This window comes from Lactuca saligna, chromosome 8 (assembly GCF_052625555.1).
Source record: "Lactuca saligna cultivar CGN05327 chromosome 8, ASM5262555v1, whole genome shotgun sequence".
In the NCBI taxonomy this organism is placed as follows: Eukaryota; Viridiplantae; Streptophyta; class Magnoliopsida; order Asterales; family Asteraceae; genus Lactuca; species Lactuca saligna.
This window is the reverse complement of record NC_136424.1, coordinates 177,984,878-178,007,364: the sequence shown is the minus strand read 5'-3', so window position 1 is coordinate 178,007,364 and position 22,487 is coordinate 177,984,878. Positions and strand designations below refer to the sequence as shown.

Genomic DNA, 22,487 nt, shown 5'->3' with positions numbered 1-22,487 from the left:
TGCGTAGATTTGACAGTTTCGCCTTGGGAAAATATTTTTCTAGGAAGAGTTTGGCGATTTCATTCCATCTTGTTATTAAACCAGATTGGAGATCATATAACCACCCCTTTGCTGCATCTTGAACCGAGAAGGGAAACTCCCTGAGTTTTATTCAGTCTTCAGTAACTCCACGGGGTTTCACTCCAGGGCAGACAACATGGAATTCCTTGAGAAATTTATGATGATCTTCATTCTCAAGGCCTCGAAATGGGGGCAGCAGATGGATTAAACCGGATTTGAGCTTAAAATTTCGAGCTTCTGGAAAGGTGATACACAAGGGTTGTTGGGTAACCTCTTCTGTTTCCCACTCATGGAGAGTTTTTTCAACTTCACCTCCGTTATCGCTCATGATGGATTCGGATTTGGTTTCAGAAGAATCTATGAGTTCGGGTTTGTCTAAAGATGATGATGAGTATGTTTTGAATGGGCTGTTAACGGGTGAGGTAGGGGGTGCTTTCGGAAAAGGTTGAAATGAGTGATCAGGTTCGTTCCACAAGGGAGTGCCTTGTGGTATTGGTGAGGTTGAGGTTCCTGTATGTTTCCTTCAAAGTTTTTCCTCCTTCTTTAGCTTCCTAGCAGTCTTTTCAATCTCTGGATCAAAAATAAGATTACATGTACGTGAAGATCTTGGCATAAAACTATTAGTGTTTTACCGTGTCCCCGGCAATGGCGCCAATTTCTTCAGACCGTTTTTGTACACGATTTTAAACAAATAAAAATATAAAATAAACTACTCTATTGCACTAACAGGTAGTACACGTAAGCAGGGTCGCATCCTCAGGGACACGTCGTGACGTTTATACCTCTTTGCACAAGGTATGAACTAATTCTTGATAAACGCCAAAACGTAAAAAAAATGGGATTGTATTCTGAATATTAAACTAATCGTAATTGAAAATGACAAGAAAATGACTAAATGTAAAGTGATGAAAATTCAAATAAGAGAAAGAAAATCCAGTTTCGCGGTAACTCCCCTAATCATATAATTAACCTTCAACACAATATTTGACTATGCACTTGTTTAAACTGGTACTAAGGTTCATTAACAAGCTCTAATGACCTTTATTACAAAAATCATTTAATCAAAATAAGCTCTTTAAATTAAATCTAACTTTTTACTAAATTAACCAAACAAGCTCTTGATCAATAAAGAAAAGTTGCATTAGACACAGTCTAATTTCCTAGTAAAGTTCAATACCTCTCATAAGCTCGGGGGTGTTAAAACTTGTTTGATCAATCGATATCAGACTTAACCCTAATCTCAGAATTAATCCAATATATGTCACTTTTTACTAATTAATCTGACAATTACGGATCCAAACAGTTAGATGACTAGAATGATTCACAAACAATTTAAGTGGCCAATAGAAACTGAAATCAAAATCAAACATTCGATTTAACACAGAATTGATCAAACTAAACAGTAATCATAGTCAAACATAGTGCTTAATGATTAATCATACAAAGAGGTTACATCTTGCGAAACTGAAATAGGAGTTTTTAGCCTAACATGGCTAAAAACATATTACAAATAGTGAAAATAGAACTTAAATGATAAATCTTACTAAACTATGAATTGGAATCAAATAATCTCCTTCAGATCTACACTCTTCACTTGAAAACCTCTGAAAATCACATCTGAATCGCCAGGAATCACCAATTAGGGTTACTCGAAGGGTATGGGGTTGTTTTGTACGTATAACTGTCAAATAACCGAACCTTTGATCACAAGGGGGTACATGAGATCGCATGTATCACCCAAAATCTAGTCACGGGATTTTTTTAATGAAGTACGTTGCTATTTTGTCACAAATTTACCAACCTACGGTCGCAAAAGCACAACCTGCGATCGCAGGTTCCTCTTTTTCCTTGGCTGATGATTTTTTTGGCTCGACAAATCCTCGTAAGCAACCTGCAATCCCAAAGAGAACCTGCGATCGGAAGGACACAACCTGCGATCGCTAGCTACTTCTTCTGGCTCTTTTGGTCGTCGTTCCTCCTTCCAATCAGTCCCTGATCATTTCCTGGCATCCCTTCTCAGTCTAGACTCCAATTTAGCTCCAAAGCATCCACAAATGCATCCCGAACTTGCGCAATCATCCATGTGCTCCAAATGGCCCTGAAATGTCATAACAAACGTGAGTAGTACGGGCATTCTACAAAATAATCATGAAACACGAAATACATAAGAATAATCGGGAATTAGTTAGCTTTTATAATGAAATACGTAGGAAATTGTGCTAAAAGATGCATATAAAATGCATCTAACAAACCTCCCCAAGCTTAGACCTTACTTGCCCTCAAGTACGAAAACGATAACTTTGGAAATGGAATTGGGGCTAAACGCAACAACGGGACAACCTAGACACACATCAACTAAAAGAAACAAAAACCTAAACAATAAAAACAACCAAAGCTAAATATAAAACATATGCATGTAAAGATAAAGAAATGAATAATGAACTAAAATAGTATGCAAATAAGGAATGATCAATTAAAATACAACATGTTCTTTTTTTCCTTTTTCTCTTTTATATAATTTTTTTTACGATCAGACTTTACATCGATAATGGGCTCCAATCATTAACACCAAAGCAACCATCCTGCTATCTTTCATGTATCACAGATTCCCAAAGTAAGGAAGACCACAAACGGTGTAGCCCAATAGTCCAACTCGAGTTTTATTTAAACTTTGTACCTTAATTAGTTTTATGAGCAAAAATAACATAGTCCGGATCTCATGTCCTTAAGACTAGACGGCCAAGAATCAGAATCGATGCATCCTTAAGAACCCGCACGACTAAATCAGCTTTCATCGAAGCAACAAGGGCCAACCCCCGTAGGAGCCCGAGCTCTATGCTTTCACTTTTTCGAGAGCCACAAGTATCATATCACACAGTTTTTTATTCGCCATATATAACTTTGGAACGGCTTTAACTTGATTGAACTTTGATTTGTACTTTGTTTTGAGCTTGATTTCTTCAATCTTTTTTTTTTTGGAGGGAATTTCTTGAAGTTTCTTCAATTGAGTGCTTGATATTCTTTGATTTGAGTATTAGATATAACATTGTACCCTTTCTTCATTTTGACTGTGTGGGTCTGATACTTAAGCTCTCTGTTACCGTGAAGGAAACGCGTGTCAACAAATAAGGTCTGTGGGTTCAGAGTTGCCGATAAAGATTCTTTTAAAACATTAATAAGCAAATCATTCTAGAGTTGTTATTACCGCCCAAAAAACGTTTCAGTATGCTATTTTTTTATTATCTAAGGTTGGGGTCTCGAATCACGGTGTTTGGATCCCCTCGTTATGACAACTTATTCTACACTTCCAACAACAATCGGATTGCTTCGTATTTTTTTCATTTATAATTCTCAATATCCCACTTCATGGAGCTATCGTATGTAAAGAGTGTCATCATCTCGTAAAAAAATTTTAATTTTTTTTAAATGCAAATGCAAAATGCAAGAAAATGAAAATATTTTAGAAAAACTGGAAAGAAATAAAATGACAAATAAAAGAAAACATAAATGAAAAATCTTTTTGGATATTTTTTAATTAGAAAAAAAAAACAAAATAAAAACTTTTTACAAAAAAGATAAGAAATCCCCTCCCCAAGCTTAAAATTAAGCATTGCCCTCAATGCTTAAGGAGGAGCGAAAGACGACTAGTTGGAAGGGCGTGCATAGAGACGGAAGAAGTCGCGGAAAGTGTAGAAATCGTCATGGAAACCTAAGAGCTCGTCACGATAATCTGTAACCTGAGAGCTATAAAGCTGATAATCTAAGCGGAGACCAGTCATAGTCTGCTGAAGAGAAGCCATATCCTGACGGAGGTCAAGATAATGCTGGTAAGTGAAGGGGTAGTCGGGGTCTGGGTGTGATGGCTTTGTAGGTGGGGGCTGATCCTAATAGTCAGTCTGCATGGGATCAGGCTGCCTAAAGGAAACAGGTGTTGCGTCCGCGTAGTCTGGATGCTGAGTGGACGAACATGGTCGATCAGATGGTGGATGTCTGACTTGCTGTGCCCTACGTATGCTAGGAGGTGGTGGGATGTTCGATGGGAGAACCCACATAGTGTTGCTAATGGGGTCTGCTAGGGCGATGACATCAGGGCCAATGACCTTGAAATAAGTGGAGCGACCCCGCATCCAAACATACCCACCCGGGGTAGTACGAAGCATGTGCATAGCCCGAAGGTTCTGCAGGGTCAAACGGAAGGAATCAGCCGAAAAGAAAGTGTACCCGGGAGGAGATTGCTCCGTGAGGGAGCGAGCAATGACAGTAATTAGACCACCATAGCGAATGGCACCGCAAGTGCGAATGCCGATAACTCTATGAAACCATTTGGTGATAATATCACCAAAATACGAGCGATGTGAACCGGTAATCATGCACCACAAAAGAAATAGGTTAGCTTTTTTGGCGTTCGTAGTCTCAATCTGTGCATAAATAATATTGTATATAATTTTCAATGCAGTTTTGAGAACAGGGTGCACGATGCTAGTCTTTACGGATGAGGCTGAATCATAAGACTCCAAACCAGTAATGGAGTACCAAAACTCGCGTACGTCAAAAGCGGGGGTGGGCTGGGATAAACTAGTGATGGGGGTATGAAAGATAGTACATAACTGGTCTACGTGAAGAGTGTGAAGGGTGCTAAAAATGCGAAAAGCAAAGTTTCCCTCATGGTTTACCTCACTCAAGGTAGCTAAAAACTCTTGGGTCAGGTCAAGTACATACTAGAAATAGTTATGGACTTAGACACCTTATCCAACAGTCTCCCACTTGGATAAGTCTAATAACTATATAACTGTGAGTATGACCTCAGGAACCGATCAGCAATCGTAGCTCTTTCAAGGTTTCTTGGAACTGAGAAGATGATGATACGCCATTTAAGATAAGTGATCATATAATCCTCTGTTCAAGATATCAACCGGACAAATACATGGAACAGTGTCTTACATATTGTGCATTAGTTTGTTTCCCGATTTCCGATTTGTTTGACAAAGAACTTGATTGAACACATCAACTTAGTTCTGACCAAGCCCGGTACCTAGGTCAAAACAAAATCATCGAGGGGCCCAGATATCAGCTTCTATTCCAAGAAGGAACATATAAACTTCGACTCATATGTTTTTTCTACCACTCATTGAATTATAAACAAAAGCAGGTCTTATAACATCGAGTTACCAATGCATTTACGTACAATCAACGCATAACCAACTCGTAAGTAGCAAATCATATCTCTAGGTTTGAATACTTATATGATATTACCGTCTCACGATCACTTGAGATAAATTCCATGAAGTGATTCCAGTGAGCGTGGGTTGTGTCCAATGCTCAAAACTTATGAGCACTCATGATTGTTGTAGCCATGTCCAACACCTTAGACCTTTGCAATCAATCATGAAAGTCTTGATTCAAACCTACTTCCGACATATGACTGACTGTGTAGGTTTGAATAATATGATATACCAAACATAATTATTCTGGAAGTCAAAACATGCAAAACAAATATAGTAAACGATTGACAAGCGATAACAACACTTTACTAATAAATAAAACACCTTTTATTCATCATCTAATGTCAACTACACTTTACAAATTTCGAGGTTATCTAACTACTAAATCTAATATCATCCTTCATCCCTATGCTCCGAGCATGCTGAAGATGCTTAACCCAAGTCAATCCCTTCGTGAGGGATCTGCTGGATTCTCATCTGATGATACCCTCTTTGCCACGAGGAGTCCTTCTTCTATTCGATGTTTGATGAAATGGTATTTTCTGTCGATGTGTCTAGATGTCCCGTGATCCCTTGGTTCCTTGGCTAAGGAAACATCACTTTCACTATCACAAATAGCTGGTACAACTCCAAGGTCTCCAACGAAGTTGTTCAGCCATATCGCCTCCTTTGCTGCCTCGCTCGCTGCTATATACTCTGATTCGCAAGTTGAATCAGCCACTGTCTCTTGCTTGGAACTCTTCCACGAAATTGCTCCTCCATTGAGGGTAAAGACCCAGCCTGACTGAGAGCAAAAATTATCCCTATATGTCTGAAAGCTAGCATCACTATACCCTACAACTCTCAAGTCTTCACTCCCACCGAGGGTAAGAACCTAGTCCTTAGTCCTCCATAGGTACTTGAGTATGTTCTTTACCGCAGTCCAGTGTGCCTTGCCAGGGTTCCCCTGATACCTACTAACCATGCTCAAGGAAAAGGCTACATCAGGTCGAGTACACATCATAGCATACATGATCTATCCTACAACCAAAGCATAAGGTATTCGACTCATTTCTGCTATCTCAGCCTCATTACTAGGGATTTGTGTCTTACTCAATCTGGCGTTACTCTGGATGGGTAACTCTCCTTTCTTGGAGTCCTGCATGCTGAATCTCTTCAGCACCTTATCCAAGTAGGTACTCTGACTAAGTCCAATTAGTCGTTTACTCCGGTCTCTCAAGATCCTTATCCCTAGAATATAGGTAACTTCTCCTAGGTCCTTTATAGAGAAACACTTCCCAAGCTAGGACTTAACTTCTTGCAGAGTTGGGATGTCATTTCCTATGAGTAGTATGTCATCCACATATAATACCAAAAAGCTAATTATACTCCCACTAGCCTTGACATATACAGAAGATTCATCTTCACTCCTAGAATAGCCAAACTCTTTAACTTTCTCATCAAAGCAAAGATTCCAGCTGCGAGGTGCTTGCTTTAACCCATAAATGGATTTCTCAAGCTTACACACTCTATTAGGGTGCTCCGTATTGACAAAACCCTCTGGCTGACTCATGTAAACATCCTTAGCCAATTTTCCATTAATGAAAGCGGTTTTGACATCCATTTGCCAAATTTCATAGTCATGAAATGCAGCTATGGCTAACAGAACCCTAATAGACTTAATCTTGGCCACTGGAGAAAAGGTATCATCATAATTAACTCCCAGAGTTTGTGAGAAACCCATTGCAACCAGTTGTGCTTTATAAGTGTGTATATTACCATCCATGTCGGTCTTCTTCTTGAAGATCCACTTGCACCCCTACAGTCTTACGACCTGGTACATTCTCAACCAAGTTCCAAACATGATTGTCATACATGGAATGTATCTCGTTGTCCATTGCCTCTTTCCAGTTGGCTGACTCAAGGCCTGCTAGGGCTTCTGCGTAACTGTTAGGTTAATCCAGACCTATCAGTGTCTCATCACTAATAAGTGTATCACCTTCCGCAGTAATATGGAATCCATAGTAATGCTCAGGTGCATTCCTAACCCTTGTGGAATGCCTCAGAGGTACAGACATGTCAATTGGCTCAACAGGAGTTTCCTCCTCAAGTTGAGTGCTAGGGTTTGAAGTTTCTTCACTGCTTGACTCTTGAATTTCTTCATGGTCAACTTGCCTCCCACTGTTTCATTGGCTTATGAACTCTCTCTCTCTCTCTCTCTCTCTCTCTCAAGAATGCCCTCCTAGCTACAAAGACCACATTTTCACTAGGTCTGTAGAAGAGGTAACAAAGGATTGTTGTGGGTAGCTGATGAAAATACACTTCTTGATTCGAGGTTCGAGCTTATCATGAGTCTCACATCTCACGAAAGCCTCGCAACCCCAAATCTTGATGTGGTCTAGTTTGGGTACTTTACCAGTCCACATCTCATGAGGAGTTTTGGCAACTTTCTTTGTAGGGCCAGATTAAGGATATAGGCGGCAGTCTCTAAGGCATACCCTTAAAATGAGATTGGTAGCGAAGCTTAACTCATCATGGAACGAACCATGTCCAACAAGGTCTGATTACACCTCTCAGTCACACCAGTCAACTGCGGTGTCCTGGGAGGTGTCAATTGTGATACAATCCCACATTCCCTAAGACAGTCGAGGAACTTTGAACTAAGATACTCACGACCTCGATCGGATCGAAGCATCTTAATGTTCCTGCCCAATTGATTCTCGACTTCCTGTTTAAACTCTTTAAACCTTTCGAAAGTCTCTGACTTATGCTTGATTAAGTAGACATATCCATATCTATTGTAATCATCAGTAAAAGTCAAATAATAACAATTAGCATCCCTTGTGTCATGTTTGAAGGGCCCACACACATCCGTATGTACAAGATCCAACAAACCTTCACCTATCTCACAAGAACCTGTGAAGGGTGGCTTTGTCATTTTTCCAAGTAAGCATGATTCGCAACTATCATCTGACTTAAGGTTAAATGACTCCAAGACTCCATCCTCTTGGAGTTGGCCTATGCGTTTCTTGCTTATATGTCCAATACGACAGTGCTATAGTGATGCTTTATCCAAGTTATTATCATTAACAAAATCAATACCCAATACATTATTTCCTAAGTTATCAACCACGGATACAGTTTCATACACACCATCACAAGGGAATGCTTTAAAATAAAGAACATTATTAAAGAAAGCAGTAATCGAACCAACTTCATTATCGAATGAAAAGGTGAAACCTTGTTTATACAATGCATGAAAGGAAATTATATTTCTTGCCATTTCTGGCGAATAACAACATTTCTTCAAATCTAAATTAAACCCACTACTTAGCGATAAAGTATAAACTCCAATCTTGGTGACAGGTAAAGCTTTCCTATTCCTCATGATTAAGTTTATTCTTCCTTGGTCCACATTCTCACTACTTCTTAGTCCATGCAAATCAGAACAGATATGAATACCACAACCGGTATCAAGGACCCAAGAGTTAGAATGGGGTGAGTTATTAGATAAGATAGTTTAAATACATGCATGGTTGGGTTTAACTTTCCCATCCTTCACATCTTGTTGGTACTTTGGGTGGTTCCGCTTCCAATGTAACCTTTCATGGCAATAGAAGCATTCAGCCTCTTTTGGGTTAGAAGAAGGAGCACGAAACCTTTCTTTGTTCCACTTGAAGAGAAGCCATAAAGTTTCCTAGCCTTGGTACCCTTCGAAGAGCTCTTCCTCTTCTTCCCTCGACTTTTCCCGATTGCCAAAACCGAGACGGAGTTTGGAGTAGGAGTGTTAACAGCTGACTTCCCCTTAAGACCTTTTTCTGTGGTCTTAAGAAGTCCCTGAAGTTTGCTGAGTGTGACATCTTCCTCATTCATGTGACATGTCATGCGGAATTGATCATAGCACGATGGTAAGGAGTGTAAAATGATATCTATTGCAAGCTCCTCAAGGAAGTTCACATTAAGCTTCAACAACCAATCCACATACCTTTGCATTTTCTGCATGTGGCTTGTGACAAACTCTCCGTTCTTCATCAAGGTTGTTATCATGGAGTATATGATTTCATACCTCTCTTGTCATGCACTTTGATGGTATCTTTCCATCAGATCTAGGTGCATTTCAAAAGTGTAAAAGTCCTCATAGGAATTTTGGAGTTCCGTTGTCATGTTGGCCAACATGATGCATGCCACTTTGGTAGCATCCCTTTCATGTACCTGGAAGTCAGCGATCTCCTGAGGAGTTGTAGTGGTCTCATCAATCTCCTTAAGCTTCTTATCAAGGACATATTCTTTGTCCTTGTAGTGGGTAATCATCCTGATGTTTCTGATCCATTCATTGAAGTTGGATCCATCAAAAGTGACATTCCCACAGAAGTTCATAAGGGTAAAGGAGCTATTAGGATTAGAGCCAGAAGCAGGGTTGTTTGATGACATCTGAATGAAGAGGACAAGATTAGTTTAGATATTAAGAGAGTCCTTAATAAAACACCCAAATGTAATATTAAGGCTAGGATCTAGTCACAATATATTATAACCTAGAAGAGGTATGCCGTAATCCAAGCTATAGCATATTTGAAAGGTAAGTGAATGACGATTCACCATTTTCCACCATTAAAAACGAAATATAGATATTAGGTTTTTTTAATTGATTATTAGAAATTCCTAGATTCTTTGAGAATCATTGAACCTTTCAATAGCATGTTTCAATCTCTAGTGTGCCCTCCAGGTTTTGTGACTGGGATACCGAGGATCACAAAACAAGGTGTGAAGTAACCATGCAAATCACTTGGCACCCTTAAATTTTATCATTCAGTCGATGTGCCTGTAAACCACACACGCTCCATCGATAGTATGATAAACCTAAAGTCACCCTTTACCTACCTTGTTAAGTCCAAGTTAATGTGCTGGTTAACAACACATGCTCCACCAACTACTTAAACAAAGTGTAAAGTGTAATTTCATGGTTAGCACCTTTTTCACATTTTACCTAAAGTAACTAAGATTGAGAATTTAATAAAACATTTAGTTACTTTATAATATTCATCATACTTTTAATGAGAATTTTTAAGTCCTTGTCTTACCCGTTCGGCTAACGACCCTCCACCAATCAAGGAAGCGGTGAGTGAGAATGGACACCCATTAAGTTGCCATTTTATAGGCAACGACCTTATACCCCTCTAATAGAACGGCTTCGTGAATGAGGCGAGCTAGCAGTAAGACGACTTGATCTTACACACACACACGCATATATATATATATATATATATATATATATATATATATATATATATATATATATATATATATATATATATATATATATAATTAACTTATAATATTATAAAGTATAAGGGTTGAATTTTAACTTTTAAAATTCTAAGGGTTGGAACTAAAGTTTTTAATTAAGACTTTACTTGTTCCAAAACTTGAGGAAAAGTTTTGTAAACTTTCACAACTTTTCATTTCTTGTAACTTATGAATTAATTGAGTCGTAAAAATGAAGACTCTTCATTTTTTATAACTCTTGTGTTCTTTTAATGGCATTAATAAAAGTGTGACTTTTGGTTTTCCATAACTTGAGGACAAGTTATGGACTCCATTAAAACACATTATGATCATGAATTAAACTACCATAAAGGTTACAAATAATTCCTATGATCATCTAATCTTCATAAGTTCAAGAACATGAATATGAACATTTCAAGAATCAAAAATTACGCTTAAAAAAGTTGTAATTTTGATTGTTGTCGTTGCAAATGGATTAGCATAAACATTACACCATCTAAAACAAGTTTTCAAGTACCAAAACAGTTTAGGGTAATGTATCTAGTCCATTTCCAGCAACAAAGGTCGAATTTCTGAAAACTGCAGCCTCTACTCGTCGAGTGCAAGAACAAACTCGACGAGTAGCTTGCATTTGCACATGGACTCGTCGAGTCCCCCCCATGGACTCGGCGAGTTCATACGAGCAGAAAATAGAAAAAAGATTTTTTTACAACAGTTTGCAAAAAAAAATAACAAACAAGCCTAGGCTCTGATACCACTGATGGGTTTTGAGCATTCTAACACTTCCTAAGTGTACTGCAACCCTAATAACCTTGGATCTATGTTTGTCTAATTATCATGCAAAGTTGAATTCCAAGGTTATATTCCTATCTAGCATACATGGGGAACAATATTTAACTTTAATGGAAATAGAACAACTTACCTTGTTATTGCTTGTGATCCTTGAAACCTTGTGAGCCTAGCACCCCAAGTGTGATGCCTCAAATGTTTAATAAAACACCAAATGCAAAGGAGTAAACATTTCAGAGAATCTTACACTTGCAAAAATCAACCTAGCCCTCACTTGTTCATGTTTGTCCCCGATTTTGGTGGAGAATATGATCCTTATATAGTGTTGACACATCTACGGTTACACCATGTAAACCCTAATGTGTCATGACTCTTCATTTTCATGACCCATGGGTTTGTAACTCCCATGGAGCATCTTATGGGTGGAACCCAATTTGATAATTAATGGAGCCTCTTAGCTCACTATACAAGTATGTATGATTTACATAATCAACTCATATATTTAATTAGTTATCTTTGATCATTTAATTAATTCTAAATTAATTCTTGATCAAACTAATTAAATAATATTATTGATATATTAGAACTTATAATATATTAATAAACCACAAGTGTTATTTCTCTCATTTAGTCTATCCAATTGCATGGTGCCATGCAACCCAAATGGACCATGTCGGGTCGGGTCAAGTACATACCAGAAATAGTTATAGACTTAGACACCTTATCCAACAGATGGAACCTCAAATTCTCGACATAACTTTCCACTCTTCACTTTCACTCTCATCGCCGGAACACTCTATTCTTGACACTCATCTGTATACTCGTCGGTATACTACCATTGGACCACCGATGGCGTTGAAGGTGGCGGCATTATGGTAAGTACTTTAAAAGTTGATTTCAGATTGAGAATATATTATTTATCTTTATTTTGGTTTGTTTAATGTTAATTGTGTTATTCGCTTATAAATTAAGAAATTTTTTTAAACAAAAGGTTAGTGGTTGATTATGAACAAGTTTCGATATAATCAATTTAATTCTTATTAAACACATAGTCTTCAAAAAATGGTTAGTGGTTGCTCAATCGAAATGTAATTGAAATTTATGACGGTAAAAATAACAATTTACACTAAAAGAAAAGAAAAGTTAAAGTGTATATAATTATTATCAATATTATGTGGTCAGGATTGAAAAGTGTATGAAATGCGATGAGTTTGATTTAAAAGCTAAAGTTGTCATTTTGTATTTCACAAGGCTTAAATTGTAAATTGCCAAAATATATTTTGCTGAAATCTTTGTTGAATCTTAGGCAGTCAAATGTAAATGCCAACTACAAAAATATATATTTTCAATAAAAAAAAACTATTTGATTTTTCCTTCCTAATAAATAAAAAAAAAATTGTCACTTGTTAATTTCGTATGCATTTTGATACATGTAATTTTGTAGTTAATTCATAGAAATTAATTTCTAATTGTTATTTTGTGGTAATTTTTTATTTTCTTAATTAACTATCTAATTTTTAAATTATAGAATGTAATTAATATGTCATTAATTTGTTTCCATATATTTTCAAATTTTAATATGTTCCTTCAATATATATAATTCAAAATTGATATGTTTTTTTTAAGTTCATTGTTATTTTAGGCAAAATGGTCTATATAAAAAAATAATCAAACCTTGTTGTTTTTTATTGATAAACAAAAAAAAAATTATGTAGTCAAAATATAATTATTTTTCTATAGTTTGTTTTATTAATATAAATTAAATTATTTAGTTATTCATCATTTTGTTTGTATATATATATTTTAAATAATACTTGATGTTTACACTTTAATATTTAATGTTTTCTTTAAAAAATATATATAAATCTATATCTTTATATTAGGTTATAACCCGTGTGGAACACGGTTGACAATAAAAAAAATTATATAATAAAAAATATTTTATCTAATCATTGGCAAACAAATATTTGCATATAACCTTTAAAATTAACACAACAAATTATGATACAAGTAACCCAAAAACTATTGGTAGTTAATAAATAATTTACCATTTTCATACCAAATAACCCAAAAATTAATAAAATTAAGAATTTTTAAAAGATTAAAAGTGTTAACAAAATAATTTGCATGGCAATATAATTTTATACCAAATAACCTAAAAATTGCATGGCAATAATTTTATATGAACTCTAATACATATTACTAAATACTTAAATTAAAAGGTAATATATCATAATAATAAATTGATACAAAGAGGAGAAAAAGAGCATATAGGTTTCGACAAAAAAAATCCAAAGTTTCGATGATATTTATAATATTATTTTTTTGAATAACAGTTTTATTATTATATTTACAGACCAGGTAGTGGTTGGAAAATAGTGCATATACAATTAAAATATTAACTTCACCAATTTTAACTGAATTATAATTCATTAAATGAAAAATTAGAATGCTGAAAAGTCACACACCAATTAAAGTTTGACTTGTAATGGAAGCAAGATGCTTGAACCACCTTGTACAGAACTTGATCTTTGATTTTAGAAAACTTTAGGCACCAATAGCAACGTAATTTTCAGGAGCTTTACTACAAAAGATATGCTTGTAATCAATGAGTAAACCAAAAATAACATTTTAATTTCTTAGGTAAACCAGAAATAATATTGTACTTTCATGGGAAAACCAACAATAACATTATACCTTAGGTATTAGGAGACCAAACATCAAAACGGGTGAAAAAAAAAAGTATGAATGAGTTAATGGCTCTTGCCACTTGAGCTTATCTCTTTTCTGAGAAATTTGAAACATTTTGTATAGCCATGTATTTTGATGGACTTCAAAACTTCATGTTGAAAGCTATTGAACACCACAGGTAAATTTGCATAAAAAACTTGTGATCATAACGTCAATGAAATATCATTAGGATCCAGTCATTGCAGTGTTACCCCAAAAAACTGAAAACCTTTAAACATCAATGAAACATTGTGTGAAGTATGATTGTTTGATATTCCTTTAATCTTCTTCTATAGGATTTTTTTTAGTCTAATGCCATTTCAAACAAACCAATCTGTTGTGACTACACTAACAAATTATAAAAAGTAAAGCACAAATTGAAACACACCCCCCTAGCCATATACACTAAAGAAGTTTTGCGACAACAATGTATAATTTTAACCCTATGCCACTACCTAATTAATATAAACACAACGCCTTTTCCTTTACCAATACCCTTTCGGCCTCCCCCTGTATTTATCAGTTGTGATAAAAGGTTTCTTAATAGAGAGCGTGAATACCTATAGAAGAAAATTAGATGTTCAAATATTCTGCAGAATGGTAAACTAATTAATAAAAAGTAGATGAAATGATTTAGACATTCCCTCTTTTGATTTCTAAGCTAAACCAAATAGTTGTGAGGCTTGGGTGTTAAACTGATAATAGTTTCAACATGGGATGTTTGTTATATTCTTTGAACCTTACCTTGAGTGCCATTACATATTATATCCAAAAAAATCATTCGACCTTTTCACCATCAAGGGTAGCTAAAGTGATAAAAAAATTTAATTTGGAATCACACAATCTAATCAACCTTTCTCATCCGACCCATCAATACATCCCTATATGAAAATATGCTTGTTAGCTTTACATTACAAATTAACTTATAGGATTAAGTAAATGAATTTTTCTCTTCAAGTTTGGTTTAAGAATCACAGTTACACAAACTGACATATATAAGCAATTGAAAATCACTATTCTGTAATCTTAGACATAACTTTATGGATAATACCCAACATAAAGTCGTTCATTTGACCCTCACATTTTCAGGTCACCACAAATCTCATTTACAATCTCCTTGATTCCAAGGTCTTTAACCATCATCTTTCTTGAAATTTTAAACCCATAAAATTCAAACATGTATAAGAGGTTTCATAGAGAGAGAAGGGTGGGATATATCTTTAGCGTTCACAATGTTGACAATTAAATCAAAATCAAAATTATGGCTCTAAAAAAACCTTTTGGCTTCAAGAAGAGTAAGCGTAGAATATCTTTATTAACAATGTTAAAATCAAACGGCTTCAGATGGATTATATGTAATCGATGTGCCCCTCATTCTCATCAAGAAAGCAAATGATCAGATACTTGGTTGGTAAATGAAAATCCATGACCGTAAAAAACAAAAATAAAATAAAAAAGCTTGAACACTGAAAGGGAAATTTAAAAAAATAATAATAATAAGAGCTTGAACACAAACTTTCGTATACATGTAAAGTACAGTAATCAAACCTCAAAATTTTATGAAAGAATTCCCAAAATTCTTGAAAACGCTTTCACCTATGGTTCATTGGGACACCTTCAAAAAACCAAAATCATAAAAAAAAAAATAATAAATAAATAAAAATTGAAATCATAGACAAAAGAAATAAAGTTAGCTAACCTCAAATATAACCATGGGAAGTGAGCTTTCGATTTTAAGCATCATGTTCATGTTTGAAGAAAGAGAGATGCCAGTGGGGATTTGACTCTGATTAGTGTAGAGCAAGAAAAAAGTGTAGATGATTTTAAATTTGAATGTAGATTAGGGATTGAGAGAAAATAGGAACGTATAAATTTGATTAGTAGATGAAAAGTCGTATAATTATGCTACAATCACGGTGATTGATAGAATCAATTTCAAATTATGATATAATCTTGCATAATAATATGGATGAAATTGGAGTACGCGGGAAACCAAAAGGCAGGAGAATATAAAGAGGACACGTTACATTTTAAGGTATTAAAAAGTTTACACATGGCAATTTAAGATTCATTTATTAGAAAGGATAGAATAGATATGATTTTTTTAATCAACGGTATAGTATACGGTTTCACACTAGTAAATTAATATCTAAAAAATAGATGTCTTATCAGTATTATCCTAAAATAAACCGTTTGAGTTACGACATTATCACTTTCCTCAATCACGAAGGTATCATATAGAGTCCACTTTCGTCACTTGTGGAGTAACTAAAAACGAGAAGTTTGAGATCATATTTATCTCTTATCGCGAAGTAAGTTTTCTTGATACTCTTTGATGCCGCCTCACTACATTTTTTTGTGTATAAAACAGTTAAAAGAAAGGAAGAATCTTCACCTCTTTTGATAACCATTGCATCTTTCTTCTCAACGTTTTTTAAGCTTAAATTATTTTAAGTATAATCATTGCATGTGACATTTTACGTTGATTTGTTTAATGTTTAAAGCTTAAATCTATCTGAACCTAAACCATTGCATATGGATAGTCTATTTATCAACAACTTATCTCTAACTAGATGGAATTAGGTGCGCCGTTGGCGCTGTGTTTCTTTTTCCTTTCAGGTGCTTATATGAGTTAATGCATGTAAGATAAGAGAGTTCTGATGTGGCTGCAAAAGAGAGTAGAATGTGCGACTTGGGTACAACTTATGTCCTTGGAAACCATGTAAATGTGACCAAATGACCAATTTACCTTTGCATTCCATAAACCAAATGTCATAATATCGGTCAATTTTAACGTGAGTGGAGTTGGGAGAAAAAAAACAGGAGAAATAGGTAAATGCATAGTATCTTAATACATTACACTGAGTTTTTGGCTTAACCTATTAAGTCATTCATTTTAGTCCATATTAAGTAAAAAAACAATAAAATACATACACAGCAGATTATTTATCAAGATTTTTAGTAGAAAAAGAAATTAAATATTCGTCTTCACTATATAACATTACCACATAACAATAAACTAAATTTGCATGCAATAGTCCTCTCCTTAGCAAGCTATTATATCATGCAACAACAGAAGAAGAGAAGATTCAACTATTGAATCATTGGGTTATAGAAAACCATCGAATTGAAGAATATATATTATAATTTATAAATAAGAAGGGTAAAAGAGATACTTGAGGAGTACGTATTCAATGAAGCAATAACGTCGACTTTTCTCCGTGTCTTCTAGGCAGTGCACAATAACCAAAAAGGTTTGATGATGCCTCTTGTAATTGCATACTGGGCAAGATGAAGCAGCAGGTTACAATTATTTGAGAGATTACACACTAGCGGTGGATGAAGAACATATTGCCAAAAAACAGAAAAAAAAAATTGTGAATTCAAAATACATTGCTATTTTAGTGCATTTAACACCTGAAAATGGAAAATGCACGTAATGGGAATGCCTTTTTTTTTGGTAAAAAAAATCAAAAAAAAAATGTAAAAAACAGGGAAAAAAAGTGTAAAATCAGAGTACATTGCTATTTACTGCATTTACCACCAAACTATGGAAAAATGCACCAAATAGCATTGTACTTTGGTTTTTGATAATAATGAAATAAATTGCAAAATCAAAAAACAAAAAAAAATGTAAATTCAAAGTAAGTTGCTATGCATTGTTGGTTATTGGTAAAAAATCAAAACAATTTTCAAAAAACAGAAAAAAGGTGGAAAGTCGAAGTATATTGCTATGTTAGTGCATTTAACACTTAAAAACGGAAAATGCACGTAAAGGCTTTTGGTAAAAAAAACATAGAAATGTATTAGAGGTAGTGGTGCCGTTGGTGCTACTATGTTTGGAAACAGAAAGCTGGAACTAATTTCTACATTTTAATGAGAAAATGAAAAAAAAAACATTTAGTCAGTAAATAATGAAAAATTAACAAAATACCAAAAACAAAATGGTCCATTCCATTCCATCTCGCAATTAAATGAACAGTTCCATTCCTTCCTTGAATATTTGAAGCAGGAATCTCAAACAATTTGTTCATGTCATCTAGTATGGCCTCCGTTATGAATTGCAAACATTAAAAATCACAGTTTTCACTGTTCTTAACAATCATGTTTGCATCAATTAAATACAAAAAATCAACAGAACTTATAATATTAGTTTTTGACAGCACAAAAACATACCAAACAACCAACTTTAAACAGTTGTAAATTAAGTTGCTGACTTGCTGCACCTTCCTCTTGCATTCGACGGCATGTTTGAGTCGAGAATGAACAGATCTGGATATATATATATATATATATATAACTTCAGTTATGCGGCTCTAAAGATGGCAACTATTTTAAATTTCCACCCTATGAAAAATTTTCCATTTCCAGCTTTGTGTATAATATTTCCTCAACTTTGAAAACTTATAAAATGTTAATAGCAACTCACATTTTGTTGATTCTTTTTCCTATGTGCTATTTGTCGTAACGATTACAATATACAAGAAATAATAAATTGATTGGCTTCATTTATGATAAGGTTACATAGCCTCGAAATAGCTTGTTGGCTATACTTTACTATAATTCTGCAATTATAAAATTAACCAATTTAATGCTTCTTTCTTGATAAAGAATGAGTATAATACCATTTCAAAAACTTACCGAGTGGTCTAACATGATATATTTGTATAACTGAACATGAAAGAAGATTAGATAGAAGTTAACAACAACAAAAAGTCTTATAAGATGGAGAAGGTAGCATGCATTTGTACCTTCTTGTGAAGATCATACATCATTCGAACCACCTGCTGGTCACGGGCATAAAGATGCCGGGTGCAATTGGAGTCCAAGCCACGCATGTAAGAAGTTTGTGCTGATGTGCTGAGGTCGGATTGTAAAGCCGCAGGTAAAAAATGTTGAGCCAAAAAACAATGACATATAAAACAACAGATGTAGCTGTAAATTTGATAATAAAAAGAAAACTTCACCACCAAATTGAAGCTAAATAAAAGAAATACCTACATTCTTCCATCCCTGATTGAATAGCATCCATTAATATTTAATTAGTGATCTGAAATCAAACCGTGAAGATAGAAAGACGAAAGACGGTTGATATGTTAAAGCAACTGAAATATATCAACTACGCAACCATAGTTGTCGGAAAGCCATTATCGATAGTTTCCGGAATCCCGGTAATCGGAAATTTAACACCTCTTCTTCTAACTTCCTGTATAAATACAAATAAAAGGTTTACACTTTTCCTCATTAAAAAAAGAACTAATTTTGTTTCCATCTTGTAGATTTTAAGAAAATTATGAAACAAACTTCGTAAATTATCCACCCTGTATGTATCTGAAGTCAAGTAGTATATAATTAAGATCATACCCATAATATTTTATTTTTTATGAAGGAAACTAATGAAAATTAAAGATGTTTTTACTTACTTCAATCCCTTCGATTCTTGCAATTCCACACATAGCATGCAAACTGCAAAGTATTTCTGTAAGATGAACATCATCTGATTTAAAATACATCTTTTGGCAGGGTACAACACGTAAAAAATGTATGGCTTGGGGAGTATGGACATGAACTATAATCTGTTAAAAAAAAAAAAAAAAAGATGACATAAGAACATACTATTAAACTATGTTAATCATAAGATAATAATACTTCCAATGGAATGAGCCATTCCATTCCCACATCGATTCCATCATATTAGGCATGGCAATCACATATGGACAAAACAGAGTAAAACATACCCCTTCATGTTGACTTTGGAATGGATTTCCAATTCCAGATCGCCATTGTATTCCAGGAACTCCAGAAGGTGATAAAACACCCTCCCTGTCACACCACCACCCTCACTACTCTCCCCACCACCAACACTTTCACTGGTTTTGGCAACTTGTGGTAATACCATTCTACTACTTAAAGGAGAAACCAATGGTTGCACCATTCCACTCCTGGATGCTTCTGAAAATGGAGTTGTCAAAGATCCACTGCTGGAAACACTCATTCCGGAGGTGACTGGGAATTACTCGACATCATTATCAGGCATCTTGTAATCCCTGGCATCAACAACCAGCAATTGTTTAGTAAATTTTCTTGGAGCTTTAAACTTCATGAAGTTCTCTCTTCTTTGATAACAAAGATACAATTACTTTCTTCTTCAAAAAGAACCTCTGAAATTTCACATTTTTGAATTTTATGAAAAAAAAATGTTGAATAATGTTTTTATAAAAAAAATCTTCATTGTATATGTCACTGAATTTGCTGCAACCTTAGGAGACATATGGAAATGATCAAACTGCCCTAAAGAAAACAGTAAGCATCAGTTGTATTTGGTAGGTCTAGTAGCAAACATGTCATGTTATAACTTATATAGGGCTTGTCAGGCTGCGCAAATTCAATACCTGACAATAAAAATTAGGAATTCCAATAAAACAGTAAGAGGGTAAAAATTTCTTGAACTTACTCGAAATTTGAAGGGCTTGATCGTCATTTAACTAAGGCGCAAACCCTTTAAAACCATGTTTATAACTATACAAGTGAGAAGCTTTTGCTTCTTCAACACAAAAAAAAAAAAAGTAAAAACTCCAAATTATTTCAAAAACCCTATTCGCGAAAAAGATGAGAGAAAGAAATGAAACGATTAAGACTAACTTCCGTTATGAAAAGAAGTCAGGATTTGATAGTTTCAGGTGAAAATCTGATCCAGCTCTTTGTTGTCGGAGCTACTCATGTAGTCGACATACACCTGAAACAAAATGAAATTAAAGAAGAAGAAAAGTAAGAAATGAATTACATGTGATATAAGTCAATACATAACCTTATTAGCAAAAATGGAGATTGTAAAATGTGCGAGAGATTCTATACCCTCTCTCCTGCATCCCACCATTAAGGGGGCTATTTTATGCCTGTAAAATATCAAAGATATCAAAATTAATAGACACTTAATTAAGTGTCACCAGAAACATAGGTATGTAGGAATCTTAAATTGACATGGAGACCTTACAATTTTCTCCAGTGTTCACCACCACTGCCATGTCCTATTTTTTTGTTCCGCTCACCACACAACAACATAGGGGGAGTCTGGCCAAATCTACCTAACACTACTTTTGTAAAAGAGAAATTAAACAACAATTCGATGATTATCTCAAATAATACAGTTCACTGAAATCAAAACATATACAAAGAAGAGGAAAGGAGGAAAAAGCAATGGTACCTCCATATTTGGCAGCGTCTTACAACACATTGGCTCTCCTAATCACCTCATCTTTAAAAAAAACTTGAGTTGGGCATTTTATCGAACACGTGGTATACATAACGAAATACAATTACAAGTAATAACAAATTCTTTGAACAATGTATCAGTTCTTGTTTAGACATTCCAATTATCGCTTCTTTACAACATAGATGGCCTATAATTCAAAAATTTATTTCTTTATATCAAGAAAGGTTAAAAATAACAATACAGAAGAGGGGGAAGGCATGACGAGGCTTACATGATCTGCTTTCTTTCTCAAACCTTCTTTTTGCAAATCCTGCGAAAACAAAATCCAAATTCAACATGTTCAATATCTTCAAATTAAGTGGAAAAGTGGAAATAGAGCGTAATTAGGTTTTAAGAAAAGAAAATTAGTGAATTTATAAGAAGTTATCAGAGGAAGGTACCTACAAAGTATACGACACAAGCTCCACTGTCGGGTCCGTCAGGTCTTTTGTTGCAAGCTTTGAAGACGACATTCCATCAGCAACTAATCGAAGCTCAGAACGATATGGTCAGATTTCAAACACCGGATTTTGTTATTGGGTAAGAAAGAGGTAGTGAAGTGGCAATCCGTATGGCGGTATTCCATATTTTGCAGAGCGATGAGAAACGAAATTAGACGGACGGAAGTAAGAAGGAATTGAGAAGAAATAGAGATAAAAGGAAAGCAGGAGAAGGCATGCCATCCCATTGGAAGGCGATGGTGGCGAGTGGAAGATAAGCCATGTTGACAGAAACCACCACAAACCTTGTAGATCCACCTTCTTCGTACGAAGGGACCAACGGAGCAGCGAAGAGAGAACGAAAAGTTTTGTGCAGGTCAGGTCAGGGAAGATAGTTATAGAAGCGAAAGGAAAACTACTGGAAGAGGAGGAGGCAAGGTGGGAATCGGTAACTGCAACAAATACTATTCGTCTAAAGGTCGGCAAGGCGGTAAGAAGATAAGGATGACAAAAGATATGATAACGAAGGAGGTAAGTGTAGCATTAAAAAATTATTGTGGCAAATGTATAAAACGGAGAGAAATATGTGGCAGAAATCTAAATTCCAAAACTTTTCTGTTCATCACCTTTTAGGGATTAATAGTATATATAATAAAGCCACAACTATAGGATTTTTTTCTTTATATGTTTATTTATTTATGAAAATTTTATTATTTTTTTATATTTTGTTAT

General features: G+C 34.9%; 1 long non-coding RNA gene across 18 annotated transcripts; it reads right to left on the bottom strand.

The window, feature by feature from the left end:
• Positions 1-14,608: 14,608 nt before the first annotated feature.
• LOC145008820 (uncharacterized) lies at positions 14,609-22,281 on the bottom strand. Of its 18 annotated transcripts, XR_013663649.1 has the most exons (15): positions 21,721-22,281; positions 21,548-21,586; positions 21,268-21,463; positions 21,058-21,154; positions 20,872-20,959; positions 20,706-20,799; positions 20,518-20,607; positions 19,802-20,110; positions 19,487-19,639; positions 19,061-19,269; positions 17,998-18,923; positions 17,240-17,345; positions 15,763-15,849; positions 15,612-15,678; positions 14,609-14,623 (listed from the first exon to the last, which is right to left on the bottom strand). It is a non-coding gene; the product is annotated as an uncharacterized LOC145008820 (long non-coding RNA). The 18 variants fall into 18 exon arrangements; XR_013663647.1 differs by lacking the exon at positions 14,609-14,623 and having other exon boundaries at positions 15,026-15,678; XR_013663650.1 differs by lacking the exons at positions 14,609-14,623; positions 15,612-15,678; positions 15,763-15,849 and having other exon boundaries at positions 16,886-17,345; positions 17,998-18,628; positions 18,705-18,734; positions 18,815-18,923; positions 21,721-22,280.
• Between the last annotated feature and the right edge of the window lie 206 nt (positions 22,282-22,487).